This window comes from Orcinus orca, chromosome 11, assembly GCF_937001465.1.
Source record: "Orcinus orca chromosome 11, mOrcOrc1.1, whole genome shotgun sequence".
Lineage (NCBI taxonomy): Eukaryota > Metazoa > Chordata > Mammalia > Artiodactyla > Delphinidae > Orcinus > Orcinus orca.
This window is the reverse complement of record NC_064569.1, coordinates 55520014-55525437: the sequence shown is the minus strand read 5'-3', so window position 1 is coordinate 55525437 and position 5424 is coordinate 55520014. Positions and strand designations below refer to the sequence as shown.

At 41.5% G+C, this 5424-nt stretch overlaps 1 non-coding gene across 1 annotated transcript; it reads right to left on the bottom strand.

Annotated features, from left to right (window-relative positions):
• Nucleotides 1-1241: 1241 nt before the first annotated feature.
• TRNAG-CCC (transfer RNA glycine (anticodon CCC)) lies at nt 1242-1314 on the bottom strand. The gene has a single exon. It is a non-coding gene; the product is annotated as a tRNA-Gly (tRNA).
• Between the last annotated feature and the right edge of the window lie 4110 nt (nt 1315-5424).

Below are 5424 nucleotides of genomic sequence, written 5' to 3'. Positions count from 1 at the left end.
ACTTTTAGATATTACCACATCCATCAGGAGGGGAGGCCGGAAGGGCACCCCCCAAAGGAAAGAACAAAGGAAAGAGAGCATTTCTCTAGGGGAACTGGAGCAGAGCTGGCCTTGGCCACCCACCCTCTGGTCCTCACCAGGATGGGCATCCCTCCCAAGCAAATGGTCACTCCCAAGTCTCTTTTACCACACCAGCAGCAAAGATAAGAAGAGTCCAAAAGAGACAACAATAAAAAGAGATAGAAATCCAAGAGACCAGCCAGTGGCAAGGCAGAGTTTTTTGTTTTGTTTTCCATATCCTTTTCCATTATGGTTTATTACAAGATATTGAATATAGTTCCCTGTGCTACACAGTAGAACCTTGTTGTTTATAGATATAGTAGTTTGTCTCTGCTGATCCCAAACTCCTAATTTATCTCTCCCCCACCCCCTTTTCCCTTTTGTAACCATAAGTTTGTTTTCTGTGAGTCTGTTTCTGTTTTGTAAATAAGTTCATTTATATCATATTTTAGATTTCACATATAAGTGATATCACATGATATTTGTCTTTGTCTGACTTACTTAGTTTGATAATCTTTAGGTCCATCCATGTTGCTGCAAAATATTTATTTATTTGGCTGCGTTGGGTCTTAGTTGTGGTGTGCAGGCTCCTCTCTAGTTGTGGCATGCGGGCTTCTTTCTAGTTGTGGTGCGCGGGCTTAGTTGCCCCACAACATGTGGGATCTTAGTTCCCTGATCAGGGATCGAACTCACGTTCCCTGCATTGGAAGGTGGATTCTCAACCACTGGACCATGAGGGAAGTCCCTATATTGCATCTTCTTTATCCATTCATCTGTTGATGGACATTTGGGTTGCTTCCCAAATGTAAATAGTGCTGCTATGACCATTGCAGTGCATATATCTTTTCTAATTAGAATTTTCTCTGGATGTATGCCCAGGGATTGCTGGATCGTATGGTAGCTCTATTTTTAGTTTTTTAAGGAACCTCCATACTGTTTTCCACAGTGGCTGTACCAATTTACATTCCCACCAACAGTGTAGGAGGGTTCCCTTTTCTTCACACCCTCTGTAGCATTTATTATTTGTAGACTTTAAAAAATATTTACTTATTTATTTGGCTGTGCTGGGTCTCAGTTGTGGCATGCAGGATCTTCGTTGCTGTGTGCGGGATCTTTGTTGTGGCATGCGGGATTTTTAGTTGTGCCATGCAGGATCTTTAGTTGTGGCATGCGGGATCTAATTCCCTGACCAGGGATCGAACCTGGGCCCCCTGCATTGGGAGCACAGAGTCTTAACCACTGGACTACCAGGGAAGTCCCATCCCTAGACTTTTTAATGATGGGGCAAGGCAGAGTTTTTAACCTTTGTTGATTATATCAAAAGTTCCACCCCTTTGCACCATGGCCCAATTATGTCCTTGACTTTCACCCACAGAAAACTCTCTACCCCCATTGGGGTGGGTAAGAAGGTGGGGAACATTGAGTTTCTCCCTACAAACCAGCAAATACCATTCCCTTTCAAACTCCAAGCTCTTAAATTAAAAGTTATTGATATCTATGTGTGTTGTGTATACTTTCATCCGTTTGTTCCTTCTTGTGTAAAAAGCTAATTACTTCTTTAATTAAGCGCTCTTCACTCTTGTTAGAGGTGTTAGCATATTCAAGAACATTTTCTGCTCTTGGCTTCCCAGTGGACCAAGTCATGCATTTTCAGGAACCAACTGGTATTGTTTATTTGTACAGTGTGTATCAGGTGCGAGAAGGATAATTTACTGCCTCTCAAATACCTATTTCTCCCCCTCCAAATGGGCGCACCTGCATCAGAACCCGGGGTGTCTGCACTCAATTATCACTAAAGACTGATCTCAGCTAGCTAACAAGTCTCCAAAGCCAGACACAGAGTCAGCTGTCTTGGAAATGCTTGTCTGTGCATCCTGAGGAACTGTGCAGGCAGATGTGGGTGAGGACCCACCACATCTATAGACGTGCTATAGAAATGTGCTATAGAAATAGGATTGAGACACACAGAATCTCTGCAGTCTGCCTGCCGGATAGCCATGATGCTCAGTCTGATAGTAATAGTTATCCTCAGTGCAGGAAAAGCAAAAGGGGTATTCCGAATTATCTGACCACTTATCCTTTCATAAATATTGAGCTGGGTATTCTCAGGGCTGGTCCTTATCTTTCTGAGACCAGAATCTGCAACAGGGCCAATCAGATGAGCATGCAATCTGTATAGTTACACAGGATCCTTCATTTAGAAAGGCCCCGTGTTGGTTTAATTCTCTGTTGCTGCTGTCTTGAAATTCTTAACAACTTTTAAATAAGGAACTCAGCATTTTTATTTTGCACTGAGCTCTGCAAATTATGTAGCCTATCCTGGTCTCCAATACGGTTTCTTTGGTTGAAAATTTCTAGTTTCAGGCTTACTTCTCTAATCGTCTGAAACCCTATTCTGTGTGATTTTATTTATTGTGTCTCTATCCAGATTTCAGACTGCAGGTTTCCCAAGGGCATGGACTTTCTTATATCATTTCCTCCAGGGCTTAGAAGAGGGGCTGACATATCATAAGTAGTCAGACAGTGTTTGTTGAATGACTGAATGCTTGAAAGAGGCCTCAGGGATATTCCCATAGCCAAGGTAACAAGCAGACTATTGGGATAGTGTCACATTTGGTAGCAAGTTCACCATAAAATGGTCATTAATTCTGGACACTCCTTCCCTACTTCCTCCTGAGCCACTTTTCTGTGTCTGAGTTGTAAGCTGCTTTAATGCTTGATTGCCCACACTGATTCTTTGCTCACCTGATTTCTGATTCCATAAGCTGAGCAGGGAACCTTGTAATGACCCAGACAACCATGTTAATGGGCAAGCTGAGTTGCCGTCATCTGGGTTCAGGGGGACAGAGTTTTGAACTGGGGTGTGGGCACACCTTCACCCTGGCCAACTGAGCTGTGGGGTCTTAGAGAAGTAAATGTGAGAGCAAACACTGTGACTTCTGGGTTCTATAAAGAGGTGCCACCCTGTCCACTCATGGCAGTTGGACCATGAACGTGAGCACCAGCAGCCCCATAAAAGCTACATCTGTGCTGTGGGTCATTGTGGAGGTACTTCCCTTGGAATATTTAAGGTGCCCGGCCCAACAATTTTTACTTCATTTTAAACAAATTCGAGGAGAACAATTTAAAAATATTTTTTTTATTAATTATTTTATTTTTAGCTGTGTTGGGTCTTCGTTGCTGCGTGCAGGCTTTCTTTAGTTGCGGCGAGTGAGGGCTACTCTTTGTTGCGGTGTGTGGGCTTCTCATTGCGGTGGCTTCCCTTGTTGCGGAGCAGGGGCTCTAGGCTCACGGGCTTCAGTAGTTGTGGCACATGGGCTCAGTAGCTGTGGCTCACGGGCTCTAGAGCGCAGGCTCAGTAGTTGTGGCACACAGGTTTAGTTGCTCCACAGCATGTGGGATCTTCCTGGACCAGGGCTCGAACCCATGTCCTCTGCATTGGCAGGCAGATTCTTAACCACTGCACTGCCAGGGAAGCCCTAGAGGAGAACAATTTAAAGCAAACACCTATGTCTGGGGACCACAAATAGGATTCATTTCCAAAGACAGCCTGGAACACTGTATTGAATAGAGTTTTAAGACAGAAAAAAGTGTGGGGATGAATTAGGAATGCCTGCATGGACACTTACGCTTGCATTTATTGAGAGTCTAGCACAGTACGGGATACACGGTAAATGCTCTATTTGCATTTATTGACTGAATAAATAAATCAATGAAGATTTGCCATTGAAGAGGGGCTTCAGAACATGTCACCCAAAATATGCCCGTTGGCGTATTGATGACTATTCTGAGCCGAAAGCATCTGAGAAACGGCAGATGCAGGAAGGCCTCTATGACCTCCCCCTTTCTACCTAAAAGCCGGTCATAAAATTTCCCATGAGAAAGATGCCCTCCATGCACCAGGAAGAGAAGAACATTCTTATCACCAGAGACTGGGAGTCAGTGCCTAAAAGGACCTGTACAAACAAACCTACTAAAATAACCCTGATCTTCCATTAGTTTCCCCCATATGTTTCCTAGTCACTGTCTCACAATTTACTGCCTCCCAGCTCAAGCCCCTTTGTCTTGTCAAATTCTCAAAATTTATAGTTCTTCACATAAAATGGTATACAAGCTTTTTGGCCTAATGAGATTTTGGCCTTCTTCGTGTCTTTATTTTTGTTCTGAAATGACTGCATACACGTAAAAATGTTCAACAAAATGTGTACACTTTTCTCCTGTTAATCTGTCTTATGTTGGTTTAATTCTTAGTCCCTGCTATAAAACCTAAGAGGGTAGAAGGACGTTTTTCCTGCCTTTACACTGTCAATGCTCCGAGTATGTCCTCAGAAATAACTACGTAATTTTAACGAGTTCTTCAGCCTGAGCTTCAGTTTCCTTAGCTGTGAAAAAGACTTGAAATATCTTCTAGTCCTATTATTCTGTAATATCCTGTGATCATAACAATCTCTTTGTAAAATGAAGACAGCTTGTGTTAAACAATGTCCCCCTCCAACTCCATTTGGTCTGTGTATGCTTAAGGCTCCTATTTCTTTAAAGCCCTGCTGTGGGAGCCTGTCTTAATTTCTTTTTTCTCTCTTTCTTTTCTTTTTTTAGTTTTTTTTTAAAAAAAATTTATTATAGAAAATTTCATATATATATATACATATATATGTATATACGTACATACATATATATGTGTGTGTGTATATATATATATATATATATATACATACACAAGTAAAAAGAATAGAATAATTAACCTCCATGTACCCATCTTTCAACTTCAACAATTATCTGCTCATGGACAAGCTTGTTTCATTTTTACTTCCATTGCCACCCTCTCCCACAAACTGGATTGCTTAAAAGCAAACTCTAGATAGCAGATCATTTAATACATTCAAATTTCAGTATAATGCTTCAAAAGATAAGGATTCCTTTTTAAAAATATAATCGCAATTTTTTTCTGCCTTAATTTCCAGTGCAGCGAAATATAGAGTATATTTGTCATAGAATTGTCAGAATACATTTCTTTTGAATCTGGATTGTAGCAAGTCTCGACTGTGGCTAATGCTGAGAGATGGGGATTTTAAGAATTACATCTTGAAGTGACCACTGTGACTTATGACCCAAACTCACAAGCTTGTTTCTTTAATGTTTTGTAAATCTAAGAGATGTATGTCCTCTCCAGAGATTTGGTACTCTTCACGGTAAAAACTGGAACAGAGACATTTGCTTTTGACTGTGGCTTCTATAGAGGGGGCTAAACCAAGAATATAATTAATTGCTTACTACATTTTTCTCTTTCGTCTTCCCAGCACCTCCCCTCAACTCATATCCAAACAATATGCTCCCTCCTAACTTCAAAAGAGGCTGCCCAGGGAA